This window comes from Zalophus californianus, chromosome 3 (assembly GCF_009762305.2).
Source record: "Zalophus californianus isolate mZalCal1 chromosome 3, mZalCal1.pri.v2, whole genome shotgun sequence".
Taxonomy (NCBI): Eukaryota; Metazoa; Chordata; class Mammalia; order Carnivora; family Otariidae; genus Zalophus; species Zalophus californianus.
The window spans coordinates 102,260,270-102,276,816 of NC_045597.1; the positions used below are offsets into that span (position 1 = coordinate 102,260,270).

At 37.6% G+C, this 16,547-nt stretch overlaps 2 protein-coding genes across 12 annotated transcripts in view; one reads left to right on the forward strand and one right to left on the reverse strand.

Annotated features, from left to right (window-relative positions):
• The window catches only part of ZRANB3 (zinc finger RANBP2-type containing 3), a 295,604-nt gene extending 293,811 nt beyond the window's left edge, over positions 1-1,793 (reverse strand). For 2 of the 4 annotated variants that reach the window (XM_027590264.2, XM_027590267.1), the window contains exon 1: positions 1,479-1,793. The gene's annotated coding sequence lies outside the window, so the exon portion shown is untranslated. Of the gene's footprint in view, positions 1-617; positions 726-1,478 lie in introns of all 4 variants that reach the window. The other 2 variants (XM_027590262.1, XM_027590261.1) reach the window with 2 other exon arrangements.
• A 648-nt stretch (positions 1,794-2,441) lies between these two features.
• The window catches only part of R3HDM1 (R3H domain containing 1), a 198,699-nt gene continuing 184,593 nt past the window's right edge, over positions 2,442-16,547 (forward strand). For 7 of the 8 annotated variants that reach the window (XM_027588759.1, XM_027588757.1, XM_027588765.1 and 4 more), the window contains exon 1: positions 2,442-2,596. The gene's annotated coding sequence lies outside the window, so the exon portion shown is untranslated. Of the gene's footprint in view, positions 2,597-10,711; positions 10,881-16,547 lie in introns of all 8 variants that reach the window. The other variant, XM_027588758.1, reaches the window with a different exon arrangement.

Genomic DNA, 16,547 nt, shown 5'->3' on the forward strand with positions numbered 1-16,547 from the left:
AAAAAGTGCAGTTTCAGTTTTACAAGATGAAAAAGTTCCACGTATCTGTTTAATACAAGGTACATACACTTGACACTATTGTACTATACACTTAAAAATGGTTAAGATTGTAATTTTATGTTTTTTACCACAATCAAAAAAAGTTAATCAAAAATAACATCCATCAAGAAGGAATTGATTGTTAGAGACATACAATGAAATACCAGATAGCAATCAAATATGATTTAAGATCTATCATCCAGTCATATCCGCAGCCTACTGTTGAATTAAAAAAAGTTTACAAAAAAGCAAGGTAGTATGATAGCATTCATGCAAATGTCTGTATCTATAATAGATCTGTAAGGATATTCACCCAAATTTAATGGTGGTATCTCTGGATAACAGTATTACAGATGACCTCCTTTTTTATATTTTCCTTGTTTTTAAACACAATGAGTACATACTATGTACGTGACAGAGAATACTTCAAAAGAAGTTACTGCCACCATTTGTTCCAGAATTCTAGAATGGAATTTTACATTTCTCTCTCCCTATGTGTCTATAGCACATATTGGGGAATTAATAAATATTTGAGAGGCAAGATGAGTAGTGATTAAGAGATCAGAAATGAGACAGACCTGCATATGAATCTCAGCTCCAAAATTTACTGGGGATCAAGGCCTTAAGGTCTTAATGAACGTCACTGAACACCAATTTCTTCAACCATAAATGTCACATAACAATACCTGCAGATTGTTTCAAGAAAAATGTACTTAAAGCACTTAATATCATTCCTGGCTGGGGAAACACTCAATAAAAAATGATGGCCACAATTACTATTTCTTGACTTGAAGAACTCACGACACAACAAAAACAAAACTAAGCATCTCTAGGAAACTACACTGCAAAATTATACTGAAAATCCCAACTGCATTAAGAAAACAAGAGATCTATATTGTACACCTTAAACTAATACTGTATGTTAACAAACTTGAATTAAAATTAAAAATTACCAAAAAAAAGAGATAATGCTTTGACTGTTGGTCCCACAACACTGATGCTTTACTGAAGGAAAAAAAAAACAAGAATGTTAATGGGCCATTTTTGAGTATTAATCCTGTACCCTTCCGTAGCTTATCTCCTTCCAACCAGTCTTTAGTAGTGTTTGTATATAAGGGAGTTGTTAGCTCAGAACTTCTAAGACCATTTTTATTCAGACGACCTAAAGCCATGCCTCATGCACGCAAAGCGGCTAAAAACATTAGAGGCACCCTCCACAAAGACACGTGTGCAATCTAATCGTGAGCAAGTGAAAAGATAAGAAAAATGGGACTCTGGGATTGAAGACTAGAGGTGGAGAATGGCATTCTGGACTTGGGAACTACCGGCATCCCATTTCACCCACTCTTTCTTTAAAACACAATTACATGCCGTTCAACTTCCTATCTGTCTCGAAAGAAACTACTGACTTGCCCGCCACGCCACTCCGAAAGCCACACCTGGTATATTTGCAGCCGTATCTCCAACTCCCGCCACAGGTTTGGCTTGCGTCCGCGCCAAGGCGGAAGTGACTTCAAAGAGACAAACTGAAAGTAAGAGAGTTCAAATACCAGGAATCTAAAACCCCTGCGGCGTTCTGAGAAAACTCTTCTCTGACTACCCTTCTCTTTTATGCCTTCCTCTTCTGTTAGGGTGGCAAAAAGGATTCGCCGCACACTTGCAACCTGTTCCCCGCTCCAAACTCCAATCATTTAAGGTTGTCCCCTCTCATTGGTCAACGAAGTGCCATAGGTATCTCCCAGGAACTACAATTCCCGTCACGCCCGACGGGAAGTAAAAGCAAGAAAGGACAGCGGCGGGGGAAAAGCAGATTGGGAAATGCAGTCCCCTGCAGGCCGAACAGAGCGGTAACCCCGCCTTCCCCCACTGAAGCTGGAGAAACCAGGTGTTCTGCTTAGAACCCGTTACCGCTAAAGGGAGGAGCCAAGCCCTTAAGCAGCATTCCTCACTTCACCCTCCCGTGGAGGATAAAAATGTTCATTCACTCCAAGAAAGCTTTATAAATATTCCCTAAGGAAATATGGTTGTCTTTCCGATTATCTTCAGGTTAGAAAAAACTCCACAGAACTCCTCCACCTCAGTCTCCCAACTCGTGGGAAAAGGTGCCTTTTTTACAAGTGGGCAAAATGGCTGTCCTCTTAGTTTTACCATTGGTTGTCTTTTGCGTCCTTCAAGGGCGGTTACTTATCACCGATTGGTTCTTTTTCTCTTGAGGGTGGAGGAAGACTTGGCACTGCTCTCCCGCGGCCCAGGAGGAGATAAAGGGGTGGAGAGAAGGTAGTTTGTTCAAGCCTGATTGGGTGATCCTCATGTCACTCGGAGGATGTATAACCTATGATTTGTGGACTGCCCCTCAACGAGAACGAAGAGGCGGGGCTAGTGCGTGGTGGGAAGGGGCGGGATTTTGCCAGCCGCGGCTGCCGCTGGAGCCGGTGTCCGGGCTGGTGATGGGGTTAATTCCCTTTCGTAAGACTCTTACTTGCACCCACCCAGCCCCGCCGTCGCCCCGCCGCGCCGCGCTCCAACCGCCTCCTCCTCCTCCTCCTCAGTAACGCGGGTAAGAGATGCCCTCCCCTCCCCCCTCCAGCTCCCCGGGAATAACGCGCCTCGGTCCCCTCCCCCGCCCGCCAACCGGTAGCGCTAACGGAGAAGGAGGCAGGCAGGGGAGAGATGTATGTGAGAAGGTGGCTTTCCCCGCCGAGCCATCGGCGCCTCAGCCAGGCCCCCGCCGAGGTGCTGCTGCTGCCAGCCCGCCGGGAGGTCGGGTTCCGAGGGAGCCCGGCTCGCCTGGCCCGCCGCTGCGGCTGCGGCTGCAGCTGCATCCACTACCTTGTGCCCACCGCCCCCACTCGGGGGCCATGTGAAAAGCAAACCCCTCGAGGCCTAGCGGAGGAGGCAGGGGAAAGGTTCCCGAGTCCCTGCCATGGCTGCTGCTTGCTGCCTGTGCAGCCCCAGGGACTCGGGAACCAGCCACAGCAGGCCTGCCAGGAGCGGGTGCGGTGCGTGGTTCTGCTCTCTCGGGTGGCTGGCGCCGATGCCTCGGGCTCCCCGGCCCACCCTACGCCTCGGCCCCCGGCCTTGCAGCGGGAGAATTTTTAGAAAGGAAATAAGGCGTTCCGACCAGTTGGTAAAATGTAGGCATATTTTGCCTGTGGTACCAGAAAAAAGCACAATGGGATTATTGAAAAGAAAGTTGAATGACTGTCAGTGCCACGGACCCCGGGGGTCAGATTTACACAGCTTATGGTTGAGCCTTAGGCTCAAACCTGTGTTTTTGAAGTTTTTTGTTCCTTTTTTCCTCTATTCTCCTCTGTTCTCTGTTTCCCAGAGGAGAGTGCCTCTGCTTTTTGAGCTTGCTTTTATGTAGAAACATTGTTGAGGCTGTCTTGTCCCGTGTGTAATTTCCTGGATAGCAAGTTAAGTAAAAGTAAGGCTTAATAAATAGCACGTGATTTTTCTAATCTGATGTCCCAGAAAATACGTGTATATAGATCTAAGTATCCATGGTTATAGTTTGCCAAATTGTAATTCTGAAGAAACCCTTTGCTGTTAGCTTGGATGTCATTGATTACAAGAACTTTTGAGTAATGAAAAGGTGGTTAAAAGTCTAACTGGAAGCTAATCTAGTTGTAATATTTGAAAGCGTAAGATCTATGTAATATTTAATATAGTTGATAGTGTAACTAGAGTAATTGGACCTGCTTCAGTTTAATAAAATTTGGCATATTTGAGAGCGATTGCTTTTTCCTCACATATTGATTAGGTGCTCATCTTTTCACGCCGTGTGCGTGTGCGTGTGTGTGTGTGTTTTGCGCGGGTATGTCCTTAAATAATGGATTTTATAATTTGTTGTAGACAAGGCTGTATCAAAGGTAAAATTTTAGGCCCACTTTTGAGGCTTAACTTGTTACCAGAGTAAACTTGGCTTCTGAAGAAATAATCAGAGTTTTGACTATGTGTTAGACCATTTCTTCAGGGTCTAAGGAAATCCTACTGGCTTAATGATCTTACATATTCCATAGCTGATATACTTGCATACAGAATTACATAGATCCTAGATTCAGGATATGGAAGAAATGTGGATGTGTGCTAAAAAAATGAAACATAACCCTGGAAGGTAAATTCGCACAGCTCCCCACAAAGCACTGGTAAGTATATATGTGTTCATGTACTCAGCTTAGCATTTTCTATAACTTGTTGGTTAATTGATAAGTTATAGAATTGATACTTTCAGATCTCATATATTTTATGTACAGAAAGGGCTGATGAAAATATAGGAGGCTTTTACATTCTCTTATTAGCTGTGGGACCCTTTTATGAGCCTCAGCTCAGTCTCATGTATAAAATTGGGATGATGGCACTTAACTTGAGTTGTGAGGATTAGAGATGAAGTATATAAAGCTCCTACTATTGTGTTTAATACATAGCATGTGTTATTAAATATTATTAATGCATCTTAAGAGAATGAGTGATATACATGCACAAGATGTTGAAGCCTCAGAACTTGCTCTGTTATGGCAGAGTACTACGGGAGTTTTCATTTATATAGGGATTTAAATTGGTGTAGTTTGCTGCTAGCCATTTTCAAAGTAAAAGGTATGTGGGAAACTGGTAATCAGATACTGAAGAGTTGTTGATTTTAGAGAAGGTTTTTAATTTTTGCGTTAAAATCCCCATGTTTGGAATATATTTCAAATGAATTATTTGGAATAAAAATATGTGGGAAATTGTTGTAGTGATAAATTGTAAAATCTTTTAAATTTTAGTTAGCTGATAGGTGTTTCAAGGTTTATATTGTTGCTTTCCATATTCACTGTGCTATCAGGCTACTGATAAGCAACTCTTTAATACAGAGTTAAGATTAAGTAAGTCTTTTGAATTCATTATGGCCATAGGCAGACTGCAGTTTTGTTGCTGTTTTTAATTTTCAATATTTATCAGTACTTGAATGTTTTTCTATGAAACAACATCCCAGATATATTGTTCCTTTCTCTTTTCAGGCACTTTTGAAAATGTATTGGTCTTCACATATAATAGTGTCTTTTGAGTTTGTCCCAGTAGGCAAATTGAAGTTTAACATGAAAAGTTTTATTGTGAAGTCTTCTGATAGTAAGGCCTGGCCAGGGTTCATGGCAGCTGTACCTTTTGCTGAATGGTGAATGAACACAGTATGATTGGATGCTTCTTTGGGGAGCGTTACATGGCATCAGCAGAACATTTTATAAAATTGAAATAAACTTTTTCAAAAATTATGCAGAAGAAATGCACTGTCATGCCTTGCCAAATAATGAAAGAGATTTTCTAGTACTGGCTCTTTAGAATACCTAATTATACGCATTTAAGTTGATGTTAACTTTTAATTCCGTAGAAACAGAAGCACTGAGAGTTGATAAAGTTTTTATTTTCTCCATTCTTGAAAAATGTTACAATAATAAACACTTAAGACTTGATGGGTTTATAATATATTGTTGCTATTCGAATTAGAAAATTTCACTATTAACACTTTCATGATCTATTGTCAATACTCTGGCAGTCTGTGTGTCAAAGAGGTGTGGCTACAAATAGCAGTCAACTTTTCAAAAGGCTCTTATAGCTCCAAATCATAGGATCTATACTCTGTCTTTGTAGCCACACCTGTGTACAGTGATGATAACTTATTATTTATAATTTATAATTTAAGATAACTAAGATACATAAGGAGCATGTCAGTTTTTTCTCAGTATAGTAGTAATTTTTTCTTAAAAAAGTAAAATAGTCTTGCATTTGATCCTGTGAAGTCTCATGTTTACTAGTAATACAGACATGTGCAAAGAATCAAATCTTAAAAATCAAACAATTTTATTAAGTTAACTTTGCTTTCCAAATAAGGATATGTTATATAAGCAAATTTGTGTGTACCTGATAAGATGTAAGCATGTGTATCTTTTCCAGAATTTAATTCAATTAGTCATCGGATGATGGTTGAAATAAGAGATGAGTTATTTAATCCTGGCTCAAAGCTAGTTCTGGGTCTTATATTCCAACAGTTTGGTTTTTTCCCAGATTTTGTCCTTGAAAATTTTGCCTCTTCTTACCTTCTTAGTCTCTACAGGTGCCTATTAACTTCACATTTTTTCCCAATGAGTTTTGAAAACCTGTACTTATGATCTTTGTTGTTCTCTTTGCCTTCTGAATTGTAGATTTGTAACTTTAAAAAAAAAACTTCTACCTGTAAGCTCACTTCCCTAAGCAAATCGTGAGGTTTTTGTGCCTTCTTATTTCATAAATACTAAACCATATAGCGTGTTTAAATTACTGTTCTTATAGCCTGCTTGACTAGTGTTTTCATCTACAACTCCCTATAAGTACTTTCTCTTGAAAAGAAATTAAGTATGGAAAATAAGTTACATATGTTTTTATTCTTGACCTTTCTTCTTGAAGGGCAGTAATTTGATATTGTCTTGCCTAAGAGCTTAAAGTACTATGATTTGACTTCTCCCAACTTTAGTTTTATCACTGACAGATAAAAATTAATTTTGTGGGCTAGCTGTACAATTAACTTTACTAACCTTTCTTCTGCTTGAAAGATATTCCATAACCAGTATATCAACTTATAGTCTGAGTTGGAAGTTTAACTGCAGATTTACCTTGATGCCTTGTTTCTCGATAGAGAGAGAAGCTATGGAATTTAATTACAAAAGAAAGGTCTAATGTTGTGGGGGGAAAAACTGTAAATGTATGCAAAGCAAGGACTTAAATGAACATAAGGCCCTCATTTTTAAAGTGCTCTTCGGAAAGATGCTTATTACAGAATTGCTATGTTTAAAAATAGTATCTTTTTGCTGGAAACAACCCAAATCCCTTCCTTGAGTGAATGGTTAAACTGTTCCTATATCGGTACTATGGAATACTATGCAGCAATAAAAAGGAGCAAACCATTGATAAGGTAACTTAGGTGGATCTTTAAAGTAATTACACCAAGTGAAAAAAACAATTTTAAAATGGGACAACCATGTTGTCTCATTTATATAACATTCTCAAAATGGCAAATTATAAAGCTAGAGCACAGATTAGTGGTTGCCAGGCATTAGAGATGGGATTTGAGGGAGCGGGATGAGGGAGCAGGGGGGATCTTTGTAGTAATGGAACAGGTCTGTTTCTTGATTGTATGGTGGTTACCTAAATCTACATTGCATAGAAACACAGACAAATGGGGGCGCTTAGGTGGGTAAGTTTAAGTGTCTGACTCCAGATTTCAGCTTGGTTCATGATCTCAGGGTGGTAAGATGGAGCCTTGAGTCAGACTCTGCACTGGGCGTGGAGCCTGCTTAAGAATCTCTCCCTCTGCCCCTCCACCCCACTCAAGCATGAGCACTTGTGCATATGCACTCTCTCACTCTCTTAAAAAAAAAAAAAAAGAGAAAGAAACAGACAAATGAGTGCAGGTAAAACTGGCAAAATCTGACTAAGGTTGTATATCAATGTCAATCCCAGCTTTTGATGTTGAACTATATTTACATAAGGCTATCATTGGGGGAAACTGAGTGAAGAGTACAGGGGAGCTTTCTATACTTTTTTTTGCAACTTCTTATGAATGTATAATTATCTGAAAGATAAAAGTTAAGCACAAACCCCGATATTTACATATATGTTCCTGTATAGTATTGAGAAAAAGTATAATTTTAAGCAAATATCCTTTAAAATACCATTCATACATTTTATATTGTTCATTTGTGTTAGTTTTACCAAGTCAAGTTCACATGCATCTGAGCACAAGAGAAATACCTCTACGTCAGACATATCCAAGGTGCAGTTTCTGTTTTCATTTTATATGCCTTGTTTTCCCTAAATGCCCATTCTTTCTGCATTCTCCTTTTATAAAGGTTTACTGCCCTTTGACTTTTCAACCCCTTTTCATATAAACTAAAAGGAATCTGACATTAGTTATCTATATTGTTCATTTTCCAGTTGTGGTAAAAGGATTTTAACAAGAGGCTGTGTATTCATTATTTAACCAGATATTTATATATTAAACTTATTGATTATCTGTAAGATAAAATACAAGACGTTACCTTCTTGTAAAGACATACAGAACCAGCAAATAAATCATTTGGGGGAAGAAAGTGATATAAGTGCTTGTTAAGTTACACTGTAGTTACTGTATGACCCTACACTTTTTAATACAAAAGTACTAAATGTTCTAAAACAACTGGAGGGTAATGTGAGGAGGCCAAAAGTAAAAGACCACCAACTTGGGGAGGATACATTTTTTGTGATAATGGATGACCTTGATCCATTTGGAATTAATTTTTGTGTGTGGTATGAGGTAGGGGGTCCAAATTCATTATTTTACATGTGGATATCATTTTTATCTCCATACCATTTGTTGAAAACACTGTTCTTTCCCTGTTGAATTGTCTTGGCTCTTTTGTTGACCATAAATGTAGGAGGTTATTTCTCAACTCTAAATTCTATTACATTGATTTATAGGTCTATCACTAGACCAGTAGTACCACACCATTTGATTATGTAACTTTGTAACAAGTTTTTTAAATTGGGACTTCTGAGTCCTCCAACTTTGCTCTTTTTCAGAATTGTTTCGGCTATTCTGGGTCCCTTTTATTTCTTCATTAGTTTAAGATCAGCTTGGATTTTTGATACAGATTGTGTCAAACACATAGGTAGGTTTGGTAATTTGGGGAATATTACCATTTTTAACAGTATTATATAAGAGAATTTCTTTAACATGTAATGATTCATTTAAAAAGAATAATAAACTCACTGCATATTAATATAAATACCATATTTTATGAAAAATAACTTTTCAGAATTAAAAAATAGCAAGAAGAATGGGATTGTTTTACATTTTTGCAAATCTCCTTAATATCTGACTTATCAGAAGGTAACTGGGTTCTTCTATCTGCTTTTGCATTCACTCTGATAGGACATTTGATTTTGGTTGAAGTATAAGAAAACAATTTGGCCACAAACCAACATTCAGAAGAAAAGTGAGGGGCCTCATAGACCCTTTGAAAGGATCTTGATTGACAGTGGTCCTTGAACACAGTTTGAAAACAGCTTGTCCAGTGGAAAGAAATATATGTTTCGAAACTCAGAGACTTGATTAAATATCACAAGTCTTCCATTGAATAACTGATATGATTTTGAGCCTTTCAATCTGTTTCTTCATCTGTAAAATGGGGATAATGACACCATACTTTGAAGGAAGGAAACAAGATCATGCCTGTAAGGTTTGGGGAATATAGAAACCACCAAAGAATTGATTCTTGTTCTCTTCCATTCATACTTGTCCACCTCTGTCTGTTGTATGGGATTAGCTAATTTTTTTCCATGGAAAGTTCACATACCACAGCATGGTAACCTTTATGTAAATTTGGTTCATTGTAGTGGTATTTACTTAAGAGTGGAGCTTTATTTATGTAGTTTTCTGTTATTCCTTTTAGCTAGGAATCATGGTAAGAAGGAAAGAGAAGGGTCGACAAAGAAGATAAAAGAATTTATCAGAAATGGAGGAGTAATTTTGATGCCTCCTTTAAGATCATTTGCCACTCACTCCAGTCCTTTCTATTGTTGAAGAATGAAGGAAACTGCCATAAAAACCTCTGCCTTAAATTAAAGAATGGTTCTTTAGCATGTATTCAATTAATAAAATTGAAGTATAAATGACTCCAAATCTTTAATGATTCTATAATACTGAACCAAATCATATATAATGTTCTAAAAAAAAAAAAAAAACAAAACCTCTTGCCACTAAAACTCTACATCATTAGAGTAGTAAGTTTAGCTTTGCATTTATCTGCAAAGCTAAATAAAGTGAATTGATTGTTGCTATATAGGACACGAAAAGTGTGGATTCTTACATTCACCAAGTATTTATTGAAAACTTACTTTGTACCCTCCACTGGTTTTGTAAAACAGAGAATGCCCTTGCCCTCCTAGATCTCATTTTCTTGTGGGTGAGACAAAGAAATGAAATATATATAAAATATAATGTCAGGTAGAAATATAGAGATTATTGCAATTAAAACAAAAGCAGGATGAGAGCTTAAGGATTGACGGAATGAGGTATAGGGTCTATTTGTTGAGACTCGGTGACCAGGGAAGACCTCTTGACATTTGAGCAAACTCTTGAATGAAGTAAGGGAACAAGCCATGAGATATGTAAGGGAAGAACATTCCGGCTAGTGGGTATAAGGTGCAAAAGTCATGAAATGGAGGAGATGGAGATGGAACTTTACTTGTTTACTGATGTTCAGCAGCAGCATTCTGAAGACAACATTTAAAGGAACAAGTACATTAAGAACACTTTGAGGTGTGGCTCTGGGACTGTCAGCTGTGCATATTTTTAGACAAATGAATCATTTCCACTGTAGAGCCTCTTAATCCCAAATGTACTGGATTTTAAGGGACATTTGCAAAGTCTCAACCCAAATCTTTAATCTTCACTTATCAAGGATTTCTTGTCTTTTCAGTGCTAAACCAAAAGATGCAGTAGTTTTTCTTAAACAAAATTAACCTGCAAAATTTACATTGAGCCGTAGGCACATCTTTGTGTTGAAATGTGAGAATTCATCTTGTCCAACCTCTGTGGTTCTCAAGGATCAATCCAGTGGCAATCACCTGGGCAGCTTGTCCTAAAGTTATCTGATTTTCATTTCCTTTTTTCTTCTAGGGGGTATTAGAATGAGGACAGGAGAGAGAGATACCTGGCTCCTGCCTTTCAAGCCAGCTGTGGTGGGGATCTGATACGACAGAGAAATCAGGCAGACAGTCATTAAGCCTTTGCTTGAACTATTCTTGTGACAGGAGTACGTTTCTAAGGGATGTTTCAGCGTCTTCAGGTATATAGTCACAGATAAGGATATATACATAATATACAGATGTGTACTTAGTATAGATTTGTATGTTTATATTTGTGTGTGTGTGTATAGCTTTTTTTTTTTTGATATATGGAGGAAGGGCATAGTCAGCGGAGAGGAGATCTAGTTGGAGGAGGAGAGTGTAACTGAAATGTTAATCATAAAGGTGCATCAATATCCATGTCAAAAATATCCCAGTCAAAAAGTAGTGCCCCCAGAGAGTAGAACCTAAGGTGTGGGTAAGGATGGGAGACTTTACCTGCCCAGGTGTAAGACCCTCCTGCTTGGCCTAGTTGTCCTAATAATGGGGAAAAGGGAGAGGAAAAGTAACCCTGTAAATGTCCTCAGTAGGTATGTGTCTCCCCATTTTATTCCCCCTGGGTGTTTAGCACCCTCTTTAGACTTACCAGATTGTATTCCATATTATTACTGGCTGAGAGACTCCATCCTAGGCCTCAAAGTGCATTAGATCTCGTCACAGAACGAGGAGGCTGGACCATAATGATACCACTTTCTGGTTTTAGGCTTTTATATTATGCAAGATGGTACAATCACAGGAAAGAAATGTTTTGAAGGACAGTTTTAAAAACTTTTTAAATCATTTTGATAAGCTAATTTGAAAAATATGTTCAGAATTAAGTGTTTTGGCTTTTTTAACTCGGGTAATTTTGCCAACTTGTGTGTCTTTTGAAGTCAAAAATATTTCATTAAAAAAGGAAAAAATAAATTAAAGTTTTTAAAAATATTTAATACATTCAGCAGATTGTTTTTGACTGGGATAAAAACTGAACCAGTTTAAAAACTCACTGCTTTTCTAAAATGAACTTTTTGGAAAGTTTGTACTTTTTAAAAGCTTTTTTAAAAATCAAAACAGTGCATTGCACATAAAAATCAAATAGTACAGTGGATCTGTAATTGCTTATCATTCCCTTATCTACTATCTTATTATCTGGATTCAGGAGTCTCTTGAAGAGCGCTAGAATGTTCTTAGCACCAAAAATCAAATGCATTCTTCTTTATGCTTCCATCAATTTATCAAAATCATGTCACATTGTTTTCTTACACATTGGAAGCATGGATTTTCTGTAACTTTTTAAAATTTATTCTGGAGTTTCTAATTGTCTTTTTTTCTGATTGACAAGCAGTAATGTACCATCAACATATCAAAGTTATTCAGTCTCAGTTTCATGGAGGCCTCTTTACTTCAGAGATTTTCTTTGGATTCTTGTTTCTTGCCCTCATCCTGGGACTTCCCTTCTGCCCTTTGAGGTTGAGTCAGCTGTTTGCTGACTTCTGTGGATCCTTCATCTCTTGGTTTTTATACTCATTTTGCTAGATTATAGCCTGAGATATTTTCCTTTAAAAGGTTGCTTGAAAAGTAAACCTTTTCAGACTTTAGATGCCTGAAGTCTTTATTCTGCCATCATACCTGATGAAGGATATAGAATGCTAACTTCAGAGTCATTTCCCCTTTGTACTTACACGTGTCGCTGGTGTCTTCTAGCATCTGGGTTGCTTTTGAGAAACCTGCTGCTGAAATTTTCCAAGCATATACAAAGTTTGATAGGTGACTCATTTCTACAGTTAACATTTTGCTCTGTTTGCTTTGTTCTGGATGAATCCATCTCATTTTTTTGACACATTTCAAAATAAATTTCAAGGATCAGTATACTTCACTCCTGAACACTTTGGCATGCATGTAATTAACTAGAGTTCAGTATTTGATTATTTTTTATGGGTAAATATGCGTAGAGGAAATGCATAAATCAGGAACTTACCATTCAGTGAATTTTCAACAAATTGTATAGACTCATGTGTCTGTCAAGATACAGAACATTGCCATCACACCAATAAACAACAACCAAAAGTTTTGATTTGTTTTTATCATATATTTTCCTGTGCTAGGGACTTACATAAATGGAATCATACAATATGTGCTCTTTTGTGTAAGGCTTCTTTAATTCAGCATGTTTTTAACATTTATCCATGTTGTTGCGTGTATGAATTTGTTTTTCTATTCCTTCGATTGCTGCCTATGTGCTTTTTCTGCTTTTTATCTAAAATAAAGCTGTTTGGGGGCGACTGGGTGGCTCAGTCATTGAGCGTCTGCCTTCGGTTGGGGTCATGATCCCAGGGTCCTGGTATCGAGCCCCGCATTGGGCTCCCTGCTCCGCCTCGGTGGTTAAGCCTTTGCTTGAACTAGAAAGAAGCCTGCTTCTCCCTCTCCCACTCCCCCTGCTTGTGTTCCCTCTCTCACTGTGTCTCTCTCTCAAATAAATAAAATCTTTAAAAAATAGATAAATAAAATAAAGCTGTTTGACTCACAAGAGTATATGAGAATAAGTTTTAAATCTTCAAATTAGAAACACCTGCTAACATGCAGCGTACAGCACAAAAATCCATTTATTTCTTTAGTCCATTCATTTCCTAGATCTTGAATTTTTGTTAATACAAAATTAAGGCACAATAGCTGAGAATATTGTCATGCTTGTTTTTTTAAGATTATTTATTTGACACAGAGATAACGCAAGTAGGCAGAGCGGCAGGCAGAGGGAAAGGGAGAAGCAGGCTCTCTGCTGAACAGGGATCTCGATGTGGGGCTCGATCCCAGGACTCTGGGATCATGACCTGAGCCGAAGGCAGCCGCTTAACCGACTGAGCCACCCAGGCGCCCCTGTCATGCTTTCTTACTTCTTGCTATACAAAGAGCAAGTAGAAAGATTATTTAAATCATCCCCATTTTTAAAAAAATAATCTCTCGGGGCGCCTGGGTGGCTCAGTCCTTAAGCGTCTGCCTTCGGCTCAGGTCATGATCCCAGGATCCTGGGATCAAGTCCCGCATTGGGCTCCCTGCTCCGCGGGAGGCCTGCTTCTCCCTCTCCCACTCCCCCTGCTTGTGTTCCTTCTCTCGCTGTCTCTCTTTCTGTCAAAATAAATAAATAAAATCTTTAAAAAATAATAAATAAAAATAAAAAAATAATCTCTGCATCCAACATGGGGCTAAACTCACAACCCCAAGATCAAGAGTCACATATTCTACTGATTGAGCCAGACAGGCACCCCATAAAGTCATTCTTTTTTAAAGTTTTGAACATTCTTATTGAAATTTTAGGATTTAACCCGTTTCCTAGTCCATTGACTGATTTTAGGTAATTGAGTGTTTAAAGTAATTGTCTTTCCTAGAAATTAGCATTTCAGCACATAAAGTCATTGAATTTTAGAGGTAGAAGTTTTTAAAGAATATATTAATTTGACATTAACTTTTATATGAGTCGCCCTTAATCTAGAGAGGCATGACCTTTTGACTTACGTTTTTGTGTCTACTATGCAGGAGTACTGTGTATTTTGCTTATTTTTTAGTAAAGATTGTCGCTTCTACTGGTAATTGTTTTGAAATTTTAAAGACCCACTTTTAAAATCGTATATACATGATCTAGAGGGTCTTTTCTAGCTTAAAATTTTGTTAAATTTTTATGGTAAATTAAGAATGAAATTTTCTGGTTGCCGTATTACATTACACAAAAGGGTTATCCTGGTATAATGTTCCAGTGTACACATTCCACAGCTTTTTGTGAGTGTTAATGTTATGCCTAATGAATGCAGATTTTGAAATTTAATTAAAACAAAAAGAGTAGTGTCTTTTGCAGTCTAGTTTTCAGGCTGTGTTTGTGGTGTATGAAAATCATTTTATGGCTTTTCCAAAACTACATGCAGCTGCTACACAACGTTTCAGTAGCATTTATCTTACTACTGAGATGGAAAACCCAGTAATAAAATAGGCAACAGTTTAAGAGGATTGATTTAAATATTAAATACTGCTTATGTGTACTTGGACTTTATTGGCATATAACACCTGTACTTTAATTTTAGAAAGGACTTACTCATTTTTCCTCATGTCATTTTCTCTTGGTTTATGTGGCATTTGTGAAAATGCTTAAAGAAATGCTGGTACTACGATAAGGGATAATTGATGTTCTTGTTTGTGAAAGTTCCACTAAGATCACAGAAATGACTACTAAATAAATTGCTTCTGTCCTTAAAGACATAAACTCTACTTTCAAGAGGCTCATGACTTAGTGGAAATCCATTAGAGTCAAAATTTCCATATTATAAATGGCTGCAGCTTCCATTTCCTTTTCTTGATTTCTCTTCCACCTACTTGTTCTTCTCTTCTTTTCCCTTGTCTTTGAACATATTTACTTAAAGACAGGACAGGATGAATGAGCTATGAAAAAGGAGGAACAAGGGGCACCTGGCCAGCTCGATTACTAGAGCATGCCATTCTTGATCTTGGCGTTGTAAGTTCAAGCCCCACAGTCAACGTAGAGATTACTTACAAATGAAATCTTTAAAAAAAAAAAAAAAAAAAAAAAAAGGAAAAGAAAGGACAGGAATCTCAGTAAGTGGTCTTTTTAATTAAATATATGAAGTTCCAAGGGGTTTACCCTTCTAAATGCACAATAGAAAACCAAGTGAAAGTTGGTGGTGGTCCGGTAATCATGAATTGAATTGCTTTTACATATCCTATTATAAAATCCTGTCATAAAGAATACAGGTATTCTAGGGACACCTGGGTGGCTTAGTCAGTTAAGCGTCTACCTTCGGTTCAGGTCGTGGTCCCAGGGTCCTGTGATAGAGCCCCATGTTTAGGGGCTCCCTGCTCAGCTGGGAGTCTGCTTCTCCCTCTCCCTCTGCCCCTCCCCCTACTTGTGCTCTCTCTTACTCTCATTATCTCTCTCAAATAAATAAAAAAAAAAAAATTTTTTTTTTTTTAAGAATACAGCCATTCTTGTCTTGATTTCATTTCTCTCACAACTCTTCACCTGGCATCCCATGCTTCAAAGATACTAAATTAATGGCCCAGGCAAGACTTCATCACACATCTCTAAACTACAAGTCCAACTTTATACTATACCAGGTATAAAGGAATTAATCAGGTCAATTAATATGCTCTTTTTTTAGCCTCATAATTTAATGGAGGCAAGTTTATTGGAGAATATTTCAAGATAGCTTGTCATACTACAATCAAACTCCATACTTTGTTCATCTCTACGTTATAGTGTTACTTGCTTAAAACTAATTACTTATGTACTTAGAGGACCTTCCCTCTTGACTCAAGTGCTAGTTATTTATGACATTATAACCAAGCCTGAGCTACTCATAGTGGGCTAATTAAGAAATTTAATAGTGTACATTGTACATTATAGCCCATACAAGAGTTGGCTTGAGTTTCTAGCTAATGGAAATATCATAAGGCAACAGTTATGTTGGGATACAGATTAATTCCTAACTTTCCATCCATTTCTTAACTAATTTCTTAATTATGTGTCATTGGTGGTAAAGGGTGATCAACCAAATGACCAAATGTGAATGGCCCAGTATAAGACCCTCCACAAATAATTAGTGCATATTACTTGCTTTATACTGAGTCAAATGTGTTTGCTTTCATCTTATTTTAGTATATGTGCTGCCAAAGCGAGCACTGATTGCTTTCATCTTAAAGACAGACCTAGAGAACCACTAACCTACTTTCAGTCTCTATAGGTTGGCCTCTTCCGGATGTCTCATACACATGAAATCATACAGTATGTCATTTTTTTGTGACTGTCTTTTCACTTAAGCATAGTTTTTAAGAATCATCTATGTTGT